Genomic DNA, 17,865 nt, shown 5'->3' with positions numbered 1-17,865 from the left:
TTAAAAAGGACAGCTACTGACAAACACACTTAATGTAAAAATTAAAATACTGAAAAACAAGTTATGCATAAGATAATCAAGGCATGATTTTTACTAAATGAGTTATATTTAATTCCTTCAATTCTATAATTAAATATTTCATTATTTTGTGCACTAATATAACAATACACAGTAATAAACCGCATGTAAATGTAATTTACATTTTAATAAATTCAAAATGCCTTGTGGGATATTTCTGAGGGATGATACAAATGAATCAAACTTTTAAATTGATTCTTTGATTCAAAAGATTTGAAGCAATGAATCGTCAAATCTAAATATCAAATAAATTAATTGAAACTTACTGTAACTGTAACACAGTCAGATAAATCAGAGATGCTATTAAAACATATTAGTCTTAACTCTCTCATAGTTAAATCACAGGATTAGAAGGGATCGTAAAATAAATATAATCATAGGAAGCTCACCAAAAATGCATTATAAAATCATTTAGATATTCGCAATGTTAATTCATTTTAGCAAAATCATAATAAATATATTGTGAATATTCATTTGAAGACCGTCTGACCTGAATAAAATAAAATTTGGAAAAAAAACCCTAAAAAGTCCAATTTGGGATATACCGAAAAATTAGCAAACTGTATTCAACAGCAACATAGTTCAAATCATGTGCCAGCATGTGCTGAATCTCTTTTCGTTATCCTGCTCTCATCACAGAGGTGAAAACATGATTAAGTGAGGACAGGAATTCTGGAAAATCCATGATCATCACCTTCATGCAGAGAGCAGACACCTCTGATCACACCGCCACGTTCTCTCTGGACATCAGAGATGTGAATCCATAGGTAAATGTGTCTTCCATCCCTCCCCACACACACACACACACACACCAGACTAACGGGTAATGAGGGGAGGTGACATTTTTAAGCACCGCAGGGTCCCTGCGGTGCCGTGTGAATGAGGCTCTCTAAGATCGTCACGGCCCATTGTGCTGGCCAGGCCTGGCGAGTCGCGTAGGCCAGTCTGCCACTGATTATTTTAACAAATAGCATTCCTATTCAAGTCAACAGAAAGGTTTCCAATGACAGCTCGCATGACAAAAGGTCAGGGACAGGCTGCTTGCCGTTAATTAAGTAAAATTGGTGAATGTCAGAACTACAAAGGTCAACGTTAATCCACGGCATTGTCTCATCTCCTCAGGTTTCATCCAATGGGCTGGAGGGTGGGTGGGGGTTCCTTGGCAGATATTAAACAAGCTAAATGCATTCAGGACTATTTAAAGATTAATGCAGCTATGCAGGTCTAACCACACAGTCAGCACATACTCATTGAAACAATCACATCTCACAGACGACGAGCCCATTGCTGGCCAGAGATGTTTAGGTGAAGCTGCCAACCTGATCTTTTAATTATCTGCTTTGTTGGCATTGGCTTGGGTGTGTGTGCAATTTGAGCGCAGCATACTCAGTGTAGGAATGCATCAATATAGAGATGACAGACAACAATTATGGTCGATAACTAATATATAAAAATTATTTAAATATATCCTAAACTGTTATGTACAGTTGTATATGCAAGTAAAAAATCATTCTATCTATGTTAAAATACACAACAGACATATATATACAGTATATATATATACATACAGTGCCCTCCACTAATATTGGCACCCTTGATAAATATGAGTACATTTGTGAAAATAAATCTGCATTGTTTATCATTTTGATCTTTCACTCAAACAATTCACAAAATTCTAACCTATCATTGAAGTAAAACAATTGAAAATATCATGATGAAATAAATGTTTTCCCCCAATGAATATTGCCACAATTATTGGCACCCCTAGAAATTCTGAGTAAAATATCTCTGAAGTATATTCCCATACATATGTAATTATTTTAGGGTGACTAGGAGCATGAAATTGTCCATCTATGACTTCCTGTTCCACAGGATTATAAATATGAGGAACACAAAAGCCAAATTCCCTTAATCATCCATCACAAGGAGTAAAACCTAAGAATATAGCTCTTAAGTTTTTGAGCATCACAACATAGAAAGTAGCTGTAAGAAAAGAGTTAAAGCATTGAAAATCCCCATTTCCACCATCAGGGCAATAATTAAGAGGTTCCAATCAACTAAAGATGTTAAAAATCTGCCTGGAAGAGGACGTGTCTCGTCCTAATGCACGCTGAGGAGGAGAGTTTGAGTGGCCAAAGACTCTCCAAGGACCACAGCTGGAGAATTGTAGAGATTAGTTGAGGCTTGGAGTCAGAAACCTAAAAAATATATATATATATATATCAAATATCCCCTACATCACCACATGTTGTTCAGGAGGGTTTCAAGGAAGATTCTCCTCACTCATCCAAAAACAAACTCCAGCAAATTCAGTTATCAGACACGACTGGAATTTCAAATGGCACTGGCTTCTATGGTCAGATGAAACTGAAAAAACAGCTTTTTGGCAGCAAACACTCAAGATGAGTTTAGTACAAACAGGGATAAAAAAGTGCCCCATGTCCATGATTAAATATACTGCTGGATCTTCTGCTGGAGGTCCTGAACATCTTATTCAGATGCATGGCATCATGGATTCTATCAAATACCAACAGATAAAAAATCAAAACCTGACTGCCTCTGTTAGAAATCTTATAATGGACCGTGTTTGGATCTTCCTCCAGGACAACCATCAAAATAAACACAAAAATGGGTAACTGAGCACAAAATTAATATTGTACTATGGCTGTCCCTGTCCTCTGACCTGAACCCTACAGAAAATGAGTGAGGTGAACTGAAGAGAAGAAGTACTAACATGGAGCTGTGAATCTGAAGGATCTGGGGAGATTCTGGATGAAGAAAATGGTCTCTGATCTCTTATCAGGTGTTCTCTAATCTCTTCAGGCATTATAGGAGAAAACTCAGACCCTGCATGGGAATAGGGCGTTGCAATAATTGGGTGCCAATAATTGTGGCCAACATGAACTAGAGAAAGAATTTTCCGCCCACTTTCAATTGTTTTACTTCAATGATTTATAATTTATTTTTTTATTTTTTTTACTTTCTATTTTATTTATCAAAGACTCCTAAAATGCATGATGAACTGTTTTCAGCATTAATGATAATAAGGAAATAAACAATGATAAAATACACAATACAGAAAAAACAACAAAAATTAATCTAATTAAAAATGTAGTTAAACAGTAAAAAAATAACTATAAGATGTTAAATTTTGTTATATTTAGTATATAAAAGTTGATTACAAGTTGATCTAGGTAGCCTAAAGTTATTTTAATTTTTCTACTTTGTATATAAAATAAATAATAAAAAATTAGTAATGATAAAAATGTGTTACAATAGTACAATAGTAATTAAGTGTGATAATTCACAATATTGCTGTTTTTACTCTTTTTTTTTTTTTTTTTTTTTATAAAATAAATGCAGCCTTGGTTAACATGAGAGACTTTCATGAATGACAACCAAACAGAAAGCTGTTTGGTTGTCATTCTGGGCTGATACAAACCTCCAGCTGTGATATTACAGAACAATGATGTAATCAAAACAATACCTGCGGCTTCAGCAGCTGTAGATGTGACACTATACAGTATGTTGTCAACTAGGAGTGCGAGAGTAAAGTGTGGGTTTACTGTGGGTCGGGTCAAAAGCAGTAGTCACTGATAGCTCGTATAGCTGCGCTGCTCTAAACACACTGTTGTGCTGCTACAGCTGGAAGCAGCTGCTGCCTTTGAGGAGACCGCGCATTAACTTGTCAGGAGATCTGACAATCGTACAATGGCATCATACCAGCTGCCAGCGAGCACTCCGCGGCAAATCTAATTTCCATTACAATTAAAACCTCGCCGATGGATTGAGGATGATGTTTGCGCTGCAGGGGTCTAATACGGCCTCTCTCATAGTTTGATAATATGGCGATCCAGGTGGCTTCATACGGCCCCCACCTCTCCACCAAAGCAAACACAAGCACACCGCAGGGCTTAGGTGGTTCTAGCCAAATGCTTTAACTTTCCCAGAAGGTGTGTCTGTGTCTGTGTTCTCCCAGAGGTTGTGTGTGCATTGCATTCATTAAAAAGCTTTTTACAGTGCCAGAGCTTGAAGGACCGACATGGTTTAGTTATCTCACCGCTGTGCATCACATAGATCCTGCTCTGAATATTACTCCTGTCCGTCATATTAAGTCAAAATATTCCGCCTCAGATGGGGATTCTGTGAAGGCTGCACTTTCTGACAAACAAGTTGTGTTTTAATCTACTTTGTTGGTGCTAGAATGATATTTCTTTAAACCAATCAGACAACACTTTTATAAACTAATCAGATTTCACTATTATGTTTGCAGTAGTAATGCACAGATATTGAAATTTCAAAAATGATTTCATGCTATATTTTATGTTAAGTATATAAATAGCACACACACACACACACACACAAACACACAAAAATCAATCAATTATGCTTCAAGTGAATTTATGCATCACAACCTTATAATGTACATATAATAATACATTTATTGTGATTACCGATAATCAATAAATGGTTTATTGTAAAAATTCATACTATTTTGCCTAATAAATAAATAATTAAACACTTAAACCTAAAATCAAACAGTTTAGTACAAGTGAATTTAGACACCACAACATTAAAAAGTACAAATAATACTAATTTTCATGTTATGGCCAATAACTGATTAATGTTTGATACTAAAAATCTATAGCCTACTATTTTGTCTAATACATAAATAAATAGGCATAAAACACTAAAATCAATCATTTTACATGCTACAAGCGAACTTAGGCACATCAAGAATAAAAATTTAAATTAATTTTGAGATTTGCAAGATATTACTTTTAACGATGACAGTTAAATTTAACTCTAAGTGAGTGTTAGATGACTTCAGAAGTGAATATAAAATAACCAACATTCCTACCAACTTATCAGCGTTTGCTATTAGGTTTTAGTTTCTTACGGTATGGCCAATAACCAATAAATGACAGATATTAACATTTTACACAATTTTGTCTAAATAAATTCAAAATGAAACATTAAAAACTAAAAACCAGTGATTTCAAATGCTACAGTAATAGCAAATTCAGGCACCACAACATTTATTTTATGAGGATGAGTAAATGATGACAGAATTTTCATTTTTGGGTGATATATCCACTCACTGCATTGTTTTTAAAGACAAACTTGAAGCGACTTAAAGATGGCAAAGGTAATCTAAATGTTAAAGGCAATAAGCATGCCTAAAAATCTAAAAAAAACAACAACAACAATAATAATAAAAAAACAACAACTATCAGCTAATAATTTGGTACCAGTTTACAGTAAGTTTACAGTTAAGGTCAAAGGGCTTTAAGAACATTTCTATCAAACGAATCAGACTTCAGCAGTAAGTTTAAGGTTATGCTTTTCAAAAGCATTCCTATTAGCCAATCACTTCACTCTGCACCTATGATTGGTTGAAACGAATGTAGTTGCACCACAGGAAAGCATTCGAAACCATGTCATGTCCTTCAAGCTCTATCTGACCTCTTTGAACCTTCAAGTGAGCTTACCAAATAGACGTCAAGGGCGATTTACGCCCCTGATGGCTCACAGAGACAGACTGACACCACAATGTTATTTACAATTACAGCAGAGACTCTCGGGAGAGCTGCGAAATCACTCCGCACGCCACCCTTTATGACGGAGGTTGTTGCAGTAATACAGAAAAGCATTTCTGTGCTCGCATACTCGGCATTAAGCATGAATTATTTATGCAGGTGCCTCGATGTATTTTTAATCATTAGACAAATTGAACACAGAACAGGGTTGCTTTCATTAATATCTGTCTGCTATGTGAGTGTTTCCTGTGCTCCTGTGCGCAATTTTACCCAAACTGTAATTGCTCATTTTCAGGAAATGATTAGAGTAAAAGAGGGCCGCATTACAGCGGGAATGTGAAAAGAAAATAATTAGCAGCACCGCACAAATCTCATTTGGAGGCATACAGGAGCCTTTTAGGGGGAGGCCACCGCATGCATTACATTGTTGATTAGCCCTGATGCTCTGCCAGGGTGATGCTGGCTTTCCCCTGCCAATGATCAGAAGGGCGAGGGCTTTTTTTTTCATCCCGATGGCCGCTCGCATCCCAACCATGGCAGGAAGATTAAGTGCGAGCCTCTCTTGGATGTGAGGAATCATCACTGCACCCTGAATGCTCCAGCGCCTGGACCGGCTCACCGAACACACTGGCCCGGAACAGAGAACCTGGAGGAGAACTGATAAAACTAACGGAGCAGGAGAGGAAGCGAGCGTATCGAAAAGTCCAACTTCCTGGGTCAGCTTCAATTTGTATTCATGCATTCATTTTTTTTTATGATTTATTTCACCCAAGGCTGAGGAATCAGACTTGGTGGTAGTGGACCAAGTCCAGTATTCACTGATAGAGGGACAGGAAAAGAAGGAGAGTGGGGAAAAAAGAGAGAGGAGAGGATCACTGGGGCGGAATGAAATGAGTGATAGCACCTGTGATGCGTCTCAAAATATATACAGCTAAATAAGACAGACTGTAAATCTTTAAGTGAGAGAGCTGAAGTCAAGAGGCTGAGGTCTCGGCTATACTTAGCACTGACTGACAGACTCACAGTAATGTGGTCACATATGTATAAATGAATCTGTGTTATTTTACTATTATTGATATACTTTTATAGGTTAATATTTCAAATTGGACTTTTTTTAGAATTTCTATTTTTAGAATTTTCCAGTTAAAGTTTTAGTAATTTTATTATGTGTTTTTGTCATTTTTAATACAATACTTACTAACTTTCTATATCAGAGGTGCCAAAAATCATATTTGATTGAGGGCCGTGGTCCAAAGTAAATGTTGCATCATATCCAATATTGTGTTAAACTTTATTACATTTTTAATATTTAAAAAATAAAATAAAATTAATTGTTAAAATTTTTAAATCATATTCACTTGTTTTTTACCCTTCAATGCAAAAAAAAAAAAAAAAAAAAAAAAAAAAGAAAAAAAAAAGGGAAAGAAATTAAATATAAATGTGCCGTCCTCGATATGTTAACTTAATATCCTGACAGCCAGCTAAACTTTTTCCCCACACCAAGACTCTGAAGATTAATTCTTAGTTCCACAGGTTTATTGGGGTTAAGGAAAATAGTGAAACTGCAACACACAAAAGAGCAATGACAAATTACACATGAATAAAGGCTACTTTGCACAATTACTGTTACATATTTGTTTGTACTCATTTAACACTAATAAAGAAATACATGTGAATTACATTCTGGTCATTAAACCATCTTTACCGTGTAGCTCATAACAAATGAACACGTGAGAGCTAGCATATGCGTTGCTGAAGTGAGTTCAAACCACCGGCAGATTACGCTCTACAAACTTACAATTATTGTCAAAAATAACGAATAATACTTCCAGAATAATCTCACAAAACAAAGTATACATACCGACGATGCTACGTCAGAAATGAGAAGTAGACAGATGCGATTGAAGCGCCATGAAAAATAAACTTGAGCAAACCGCTGAAACGCGCATGAAGAGCGTGAGTAATACTTCCCAACTACGGATCGCGTAAAAGGACATTTAGCACAGCGCGATCTTAAAGTGACCATGACCTAAATACAAACACATATGAAATGCATATTCCTGGAACACCTTAGAACTCTGGAATGCTGACTAAAGGTAAAGCATGTTAATGAAACTTTAAACTTAATGCTTATTTAAGTTTTCTTACTCATAACAAAACACTCCCCGCCTGACGTGGACACACGTCACCCCACAGTCCATGCACAGTCCATTTTTTTTTTTTTTTTAAACAGTCCATTTACTACACAGTCCATTTACTGTGCCTCTGGAGGTAGAAGGAGAACTATTTCATTGACTGGCCTGAGAAAGAGGCTAGTCCCGCCTGGTTTGATGATCTTCACCTCAACCTGGCGCACTTTCCCATCTTTGCTAGGGAAGGCCTGTGTAATCAGTCCAAGAGGCCATTCATTCCTAGGTGCTTGGCTGTTCTTAAGGAGAACAACGCTTCCAGACTGAATGTTTGGCTGAGTGGACTGCCATTTTTTGCGGGCCTGCAGTGTTGGGAGGAATTGTTTCCTCCAGCGGCCCCAGAAGGTGTTGGACAGGTGCTGAACCTGCCGCCACTGGGACTTGTAAAGGTCTGCAACTCCAAACTCACCAGCAGGAGCAGGAACAATGTTCGTCTTTTGTGTGAGAAGAGCAGCTGGTGTAAGTATGAACGAGTCATCAGGGTCCATAGTCACTGGAACAAGTGGCCTGGCGTTGATGATCGCTGCAACTTCTGCCATGAAAGTCACCAGCACTTCGTGGGTGAGCTTGTCTTTCAGCTGGAGGAACATTGCGTCCAGAATCCTCCTAGCCAGTCCTATCATTCTCTCCCATGATCCACCCCAATGGGATGCATGTGGGGGATTAAAAGACCAGATGCAACCCTTGTCCGAGAGGTAAGTCTTTACAGCAGTGCTGTCAATGTTTGAGGCTATCTTCAGTTCCTTACAGGCGCCAATGAAGTTTGTGCCACGGTCGGAACGAATGTATTTGACCGGCCCACGTATCGAAAGGAAGCGCCGTAGCGCATTGATGAAGCTAGAAGTGTCGAGGGATTCTATGACTTCAATGTGCACAGCTCTTATGCTCATGCACGTAAAGATCACTGCCCACCTTTTACTTTGAGCGAAGCCGCCTCTGGTCTTGCGTGAGGAGACGTTCCATGGGCCGAACACATCAAGACCCACGCTGGAGAACGGAGGATCTGTTGAGAGACGATCGACTGGCAGGTTAGCCATTTTCTGGATGCTGAGTGGAGCTCTGAGCCTTCTGCATGTTATGCATTGGTGGATGATGCTGCTTACTCTTTTCTTCCCTCCGACTATCCAAAAGCCAGCTGAACGGACCGCCCCCTCAGTAAAGTGACGGCCTTGATGATGAATTTGCTCGTGGTGGTGTCTGATGAGCAAAGTGGCGATGTGATGCCGGCCAGGAATAATCAGGGGAGTCTTTTCACTCTGATTGAGATTTGAATGATGAAGACGGCCTCCAACTCTGAGAAGGCCGTGTGCGTCAATGAACGAGTCCAGATTTCTGAGAGGGCTTGTTTTTGGCATCCTTTCCTGTTTTAGAATGCACTTTATCTCTTGGCTGTAGACTTCCTGTTGAACTGCTTGGATGATTACAGTTGACGCTTTCTCGGATTCCTCAACTGTGAATTCAGCTTTGCAGTAATGCCAGCCCTTGCATGCTCTGTTCTCTCTGTGAGCTGTCTTGAAATGACAGGCTATGTGAACGAGGCGAGTGACTGCACGAGTTAATGACTTCCAGGTAGAGAACTTAGCAAAGCGTTGTGAATCCAGTTGCTTGTTTGAGGCTGTAGTGCTTAAGGCAGACACCAGAGGGCGGATGTCTGGGTCTGTGCTCGGGTCAACAAGGTCATAAGTGCTTGCAGAAATGCTGGGCTCCGGCTTGGAGAGAAATTTGGGCCCACTTAGCCAGTTGGTGTGTTTCAGTTGGCCAGCAGGGACGGAACGCGTTGCGTGATCTGCAGGGTTCAGGTCTGTTGGCACGTAGCGCCACTGGTCTGGTCGGCAAGATCTTCGGATGCGTAACACCCGGTTGCTGACATAGACATAAAAGCGCCTGGTCTCATTGCAAATATAGCCCAAGACTACTTTACTGTCTGAATAGTAGGTTACGGCATCAAGCTGTAGGTCTAGTTCTGCTGAGACCAGGTCTGCTAACTCAACAGCAAGCACTGCTGCACAAAGTTCAAGTCTTGGCACTGTGTGTTCAGGGCAGGGGGCCAGCTTGGCTTTGCCCATTACAAATCCACTCTGGTTGTTGCCATTACTGTCTGTCACCTTCAGGTAGCACACAGCACCGATAGCTTTCACTGACGCATCACAGAACACACACAGTTCTCTTCTTACTGCTGCTGACGGTGAGGTTTCTGTGTAGCGCCTTGGGATGGAAAGCTCAGTGAGCTCGGACAGAGAGGCTCTCCATGACGTCCAGGCATCTTCCATGGCTGGAGGTAAGGGCGCATCCCAGTCACCATTCTCCACCGTGAGCTCTCGCAGGATAGCCTTGCCTTGGATTGTAACGGGCGCAACAAATCCAAGTGGGTCGTAGAGTCTATTGATTGTGGATAAGACACCCCGCCGGGTGTAGGGCTTGGTCTCACTAGAGACATTAAAAAGGAAACAGTCTGTCTTGAGATTCCAGTCAAGCCCGAGGCTGCGCTGCAACGGCAGCACGTCTGTGTCAAGGTCAAGGTCTTTGAGGTCACTCGCGTGGTCACTGGATGGAAAGGCGTCCATGACTTCTTTGTTGTTCGCTGTAATCTTGTGAAGTCTCAGATTTGACTTGGAGAGCACATCCTGAGTCCTTTTTAACAGGCTGATAGCAGCTTGAACTGTGGGCAGGGACTTCAACCCGTCATCGACATAGAAGTCATGCAACACGAAGTGTTGCACATCTGGGTCGACGTGGAACTCGTTGCCTTGAACAGACTTGTGTAGACCATGAATAGCCACTGCAGGTGAAGGGCTATTGCCGAAGACGTGGACGTTCATCCGGTAATCCACGGTGGCTTTGGAGAGGTCATTGTCCTGGAACCAGAGAAAGCGTAAGAAGTTACGGTCTTTCTCTCTTACCCGGAAGCAATAGAACATCTGTTCTATGTCGGCTGTGACGGCGATGGCCTCTCTTCTGAACCGAATCAGCACTCCCAGTAGTGTGTTATTCAGGTCAGGACCCGTTAACAGCACGTTGTTGAGTGACACGCCGTTGTATTGGGCACTGGAATCGAATACCACACGGATTTTCTTAGGTTTTTTCGGATGATACACCCCGAACGTTGGTAAGTACCACCTTTCTTCATCCGAACTGAGAGGGGGGGCTAACTCTGCATGACCGTTCCGAAACATGTTGCCCATGAAGGCGAGAAAGTGGTCTCTCATCTCAGGCTTTTTCTCAAAGTTACGCTTGAGAGACATGAGACGCCTCAGCGCCTGTGGCCTATTGTCTGGGAGCCGTGGGCGTGGACTCTTGAAGGGTAATGGTGCCACCCAACTGTTATTTGGGTCTTTTTGTAGTCCTTCATCCATTATCTCCATGAACGTTGAATCTTGAATGGAGGGAGCCACCTGGTTGTCATCCCTGGTCCGCCTGAACACTGTGCATCCAAGGTGGTCGGTTTCACAAATAGGCTGGTCCTCAGGATACGCTGGAGGCTCACTGATGACCTGGGTGTCGCTGAACCTCTCCTTCACATGGAACACGTTGGGGCACGCGTCAAAGAGAGTGGGCCGTTGCAGCTCTGTGGTGTTCGTATGGAACGTGCTAATTGTAAGTGGCCTGTGAACATTACCTAGGCACACATTTCCAACAATGACCCACCCCAGGTCTAACTTCTGTGCGTAAGGCAGGTTGTGAGGGCCATTCACCTGTTTGCGGACTTTATGCACTCTGATAATGTCTCGTCCTAAGAGAAGCATAATGGGGGCTTGCGGGTCAATGTCTGGGATGAGGTGTGCCACTGACTTTAGATGAGCATGATGAAGAGCTACTTGGGGGGTTGGAATCTCCTCTCTGTTGTTCGGTATGTCGTTACATTCTATGAGGCTTGGCAACGGGATGCGAACAGCTCCATCCAGAGACTCCACTTCATAGCCACTGGCCCTTCTGCCTGCTGATGGCTTCACTCCGGCACATGTTCTCAGTGTGTAAGGAGAGCTTGGACTTTGGTCGTTGAACATGTCGAAGAACTGTGAGCGAACCAGTGACCTGTTGCTCTGCTCGTCCATGATCGCATACAGTTTCACGGCTTTTTCTCTGTGGCCGACTGGGAACACTTTGACGAGGCATATTTTCGAGCAGGAGCGGTCTGTGAGTTCCCCTCCGCAGATTTTCGTGCATTTGTTGGTGACCTGAGACTGCGGTGAAGCTTCATCCTCCTCCCCGCCGTGCTCAGCAGTAGGGCCAGCCCTCTGATGCCAGGGTGCAGGTCCAGGGTGAAGCGCTGTGTTGTGCCTGTCGCTCTTACATTCAAAACACTGGACATTGAGTTTGCAGTTCTTTGCTATGTGAGACGAGGAAGAAAGACATTTAAAGCACACATTGTTCTCTTTAAGGAGTGTTTTGCGCTCGTCAATGGGCTTTTCTCTGAATGCCCGACACTTACGGAGAGGGTGTGGCTTTTTATGCAACAGACACAGTTTGTCGCCTTCGTCGGATTTTGTTGGAGGCTCACCCGTGTCAGATGTGGCTCTGGGTGACACCTCTGTCTTGTGGACGGAGACTTCCCGCTGTCTGGTGGGCTTCCACCCTGTCTTCTCTGTTCTGGGGGCCATGTCTGTGTTGCCGATGTGACTGAAGCTTGGGTCATTTGCGATGCGAGCCTGCTCGCTGACAAAATCAACAAAGAAGCCAAAGGGAGGATAGATCACATGGTTTTGACGCTTGTAGGCTGCACCAGCTATCACCCACTTGTCCTGGAGACGAGGCGGGAGTTTCTGTACAATTGGGTTGACGCCTCTCGACGTGTCCAGGAAAGCCAGGCCTGGTAAGTCTCCTTCAGCCTTAGCGGCCTGCAGTTCCATTAGCAGATCACCCAGCTTTGTCAGCTTAGATCCATCTCGGTTTACTATTTTTGGAAAGCTGTCAATGCGTTTGAACAGAGCATTTTCTATTGCTTCAGCTGAGCCATATGTTTGCTCGAGCCTTTCCCATGCCATGGCCAGTCCTGCTTCTGGCCGATTGATGTGTATTGCTCTTATCTGCTCAATATGCTCTGCTGACTCCTTCCCGAGCCACTTTAGCAGAAGATCCATCTCCTCACTCGGTTCCAGGATAAGGCCTCTGATGGCAGTCAAAAAGGAACGCTTCCATGCTCTGTAGTTTTGGGGTTTGTCATTGAATTGAAGCAAGCCTGTAGCCACAAGCTCACGGCGGGCTAGATACCTGACAAAGTCATTTATGTATGAGCTGCCATCATTGTAGTCTGGCGGTATGGCATGGTGTGCGGGAGGAGGCTGGGTGTGGTGATTTTGTGTTCTGAAGTGGTGTACTAGAGAAGCATGCTCACCGCTGGACTTGATGTGAGGTAGACAAACATCTCCAGGCGTCCTGTTGAATGGCTTGTGGCTGTCTTCGTATGTGCTGATGTAAGGCTGTTGTGAGATGAGACGATGTGTAGCAGTACTGTTCTGATGCGGATAGAAGGGACTGGCTTCAGGCTTTAGTGGTGGAGGTGACACGTTGTGGTTAAAGACTGGCGCTGTCTTTGCTTGTATGTCACCGTTTTCACATGACTTAAGTTCTGAATCCCTTTCTTTTAGTTGATCAAGCACATACTGCCTTGTGCGTTGTGAGGCTTCTAAAGGAACAGAGTCTTTGTTCAGGCCACAACTATGTCTCTCGCTCTTTACATCAGCAGCAGCTTCAAGTGTCTCTGCTTCTGCAATGGCTGCTGCAGCCTCTTTTTTATGTTTTAGCATTTCTATAGACACTTCCAACTTAGCTTGTTGTAGCCTCAGATTAGCTTCCTCTTCAGCATAGCATAGGCGTGCCTTCGCTGCTTCGGCTCTCGCTCTTGCTCTGACTGCTGCAGACCCCGCTGACGATAAACTGGATCTCACTGAACAACATACTTGCGAGCGTGTCCTTATCGATGCACTGTATGGGTCCTCCTGTGCTGCTGTATTTCCATGCAAACTCTCCTCTGTAGCCTGTAGCTCGGTGGCGCGCACTGCTCCAGTAGCACTTGACTGTAGAGTATGGTCTGTTGCTCGTCCACTGGATGCGTGTGACGACGACATGTCGGCCAGCTTCCAACTTGCTCTGCTTTATCTCACTTGCTTGATAGCGTCGTTTCACTGTGCCGTCCTCGATATGTTAACTTAATATCCTGACAGCCAGCTAAACTTTTTCCCCACACCAAGACTCTGAAGATTAATTCTTAGTTCCACAGGTTTATTGGGGTTAAGGAAAATAGTGAAACTGCAACACACAAAAGAGCAATGACAAATTACACATGAATAAAGGCTACTTTGCACAATTACTGTTACATATTTGTTTGTACTCATTTAACACTAATAAAGAAATACATGTGAATTACATTCTGGTCATTAAACCATCTTTACCGTGTAGCTCATAACAAATGAACACGTGAGAGCTAGCATATGCGTTGCTGAAGTGAGTTCAAACCACCGGCAGATTACGCTCTACAAACTTACAATTATTGTCAAAAATAACGAATAATACTTCCAGAATAATCTCACAAAACAAAGTATACATACCGACGATGCTACGTCAGAAATGAGAAGTAGACAGATGCGATTGAAGCGCCATGAAAAATAAACTTGAGCAAACCGCTGAAACGCGCATGAAGAGCGTGAGTAATACTTCCCAACTACGGATCGCGTAAAAGGACATTTAGCACAGCGCGATCTTAAAGTGACCATGACCTAAATACAAACACATATGAAATGCATATTCCTGGAACACCTTAGAACTCTGGAATGCTGACTAAAGGTAAAGCATGTTAATGAAACTTTAAACTTAATGCTTATTTAAGTTTTCTTACTCATAACAAAACAATAAATAAGAAACAAATTATATGCTTACATGGTACATTTTTCCTATTTTTTGTGATATGTCATGGTGGGCCAGATCAAAGGTCACCACGGGCCAACTTTGGCCCACAGGCTCTGGTTTGGGAATCTCTGGTCCATATATCAGCCTGTTTATTAATGTTTTATTTGCTGGTTTTAGTTTATTTTAGTTATATTAGTATTCAACTTATACAAAAAAAAAAAAAAGAAGAAAATGATGCTTTGCAATTAGTTAAAATAAAATAAATTGTTTATGTATTTTATGTTTCATTTTATTTCAAGTAACATTTTTTTATATGGTTTTAGTTTTAGTTTAGCAATATTAGCCCTGAAACTAACATTTACAAAGGTGCCATGATTTACCATGTTAGAAAGATGCAGTATGTAACTGTCTTTTCTTTTCATATTGGTAGATTTCAGCTAAACTGACATTCTTGTTTATGATGGGAACCATGCAACAAGATACTGGTACACCCCTAGGAAAGAAAATCCATAGCTGAGATATCTTTAGTGTCACAGTTGTTTTTACCAGACATCAATGAAATTAAATCGAGAGCAAATGATGTCTCTTGCTCCTCAGATTTTTCCCCTGAGAAAAAAAGATTCCCGGTAATATCACATCTCCTCAAGATTTTCCGAAAATGTCATAAGAATTTCACAAACTGTGAAAAAAAAGTTAACAAATCAAAAGTCAGAGATATCAGATTTACGACCAAATCATTTGGATTAAGTTATCCACATTCATTTTCGCTCTCAACTATTGTCTTAACACTATATAGTTTTTAGTTGAGTGAAATTACATTTCGAACACACATCCTCTTGTTTGGAGCTGCTGCTAGCTTTAGCATGTTAGCTATCCAGAGTCTAAGCTGGATATGGGTATCCAAAAATGTCTTTTTACGTCTCATTTTTAATATCCTGCATGCTCTTGCAGACACTGTTGTCTCAAGTACAATAATTAAAAATAATAATAAATCACACAATAAATATTAATATGGTTTCATTCTTATTTTTTTTTTTTAACTAACCATTTTAAATATATCATTCATATTTTTAAAACAGATTTCCTTAGTTTATGATTGAAACTCTGGGTCTGGGACAAAAATAAAACAAAATCTATAGGCTATTTGAAAAGCAATCCGTTCCCCAATCTGTTCTGCAGGCATCAAGAGGCTTAAATGTAAATATCACAGCCCCTGTTAGGGAAAAGTAAATGACATCATGAACAGGACTCATCATGTGGAGATTTCAGATGCCCCACTGACCTGTGGGTAATTCACTTCGTAGAGAGGAACACTGAGTATTACTTCAGACTAAACCCAGTAGACCTGTGCACATCTCATGGGGGCACTTACTCTGAATTGAGACATGGGATAGACATAACCCCATGCACACAGGCATGATTGCATGATCTCATGTTCCATTGTACATGCAGTTAGCGGCCATTGTCTGGGACGATTACGAGCCGAGCTGAGGTCTGTTGCCAGGCAGATGCTTTCAGTGCACACTGGAATAACTAAAGGCTCTGTGAGGTCTGTAAAAGATGTCAAAAAAATGAAAACTTCTGTCATAATTTACTCACCCTCATGTTGTTTCAGACCTGCATAACTGACTTTCTTCTGCGAAACACAAAAGCAGAATGTTAGTGTCCAAACAACATTGGAACCCATGGACTTTCACTGTATGAATCCAGGGTCATTGGAAAAACATCTCTATGTTGACATTTTTGCAAAATGATTTTCACAACTGATTAAAAAAAATATTAATCTGGCAACATTGGTTGCTGTATTTATCAAAAAACAAAACAAAACAAAAAACATTTACTTTGCTTCAACAAGTCTTTAAGGTCTTTTTTTAATCACAACTCATGCTTCATGGGACTTGTCCCACACCTATCACAACATTTTCAAAATGAACCACCCATTGAGTGGCACTAAAAGTGTGTTCAGTTTTATCTGAAACGGATTAACATGAATCTCGCATCATCTTATTATGGTGGTTGCTATACTTATGACAGCAACTCGGCACTAAAAGGTCACATTGCGTTGAAAATAACATTTGAAACCCTACCTTAAACTTAACTGATAGTGTTAACAAAATGTCAGATAAAAGTTTTCTAAAGTGACCCTGCAATTTTAGCTTGCTTTTACAAGTCTTTGAACTTTTTTATCATGACCCACATTTCACAGGACTCGTTCCCATGTGCACTGCATTGCAAGTGCAATACTGTACCAGGTGCGTTACTGAGCAAGTTTACTATGTCAGAAAAGCCATACATATGGCTTCATAATCTGCCCCTGTACTAATCATAATTTTGTGAAAATTAATTAAAGTTGTTAGTGTTTCATAACCACCAGTGTTTATTTTAGTTGGAAACTGCAGTGAATTGTACGTATATGTACGTTTTTGGAGCAAAATGTAGGTTGATGCATGTTTTTCCAAAGAGCCTGGGTTGCATTTTCCAGAATATCTTCTTTTGTGTTCTGCAGATTAAATAAAGTAATACAAGTTTGGAATGACACGAGAGTGAGTAAACAATGACAGAATTTACATTTTTGCATCAACTGTCATGTTAACTTCAGAATGCAACTGATATTCTTAAAGGGACGGCATGTGGTGCACACACTCTACCACTCTCATTTCCATCCGAGACAGCTCTGGTGTTATCCAGTGCGCCTTTATCAAGTTAATGACTTAACTAATTGCAATAAAAAGCAGTGGTGTTTACAGAGTGTGAGGAAAACGGGTCTAATTAGAGAGCGGTGCCGCCAAAGTTCTCGGATAGTCGGTCCGGGGGAAAGGAAGGGGTCGCTCAGGACCTCTGATCATCGGTGCACTGTCAAAGAGAACGGTTCCTCCATTGATCTAGTGCACTCTCTGCTACCAGCTGATATATGGAGCCTGTTCCTGTTCGCTGCAAACAGCTAGTCACCACACACACACACTCTTCTGTGCCTTGATCCACTCATACGCTCACTCACGTCAACACGGACACACTCGCTCAGACAGGACACCCTCAAGCACAAACAAATGCTCAATAATGATGTTGAATCCACTCTCATTGCTTTTTGATGAGAGTGCGTTGAAAGAGCAGGCTGCTATGATGTGGTCTAACAATCCCGTTCCCTTATTTGCATTAAGAGCAAGCAGGTAGCCCCAGTAATGGCTTTGTGGCTCTCCAAAAGATGTCTTTGAAGC

Source organism: Barbus barbus (assembly GCF_936440315.1).
Source record: "Barbus barbus genome assembly, chromosome: 44".
NCBI lineage: Eukaryota > Metazoa > Chordata > Actinopteri > Cypriniformes > Cyprinidae > Barbus > Barbus barbus.
The sequence above is the reverse complement of the archived record's forward strand: the minus strand, read 5'-3'. Positions refer to the sequence as shown.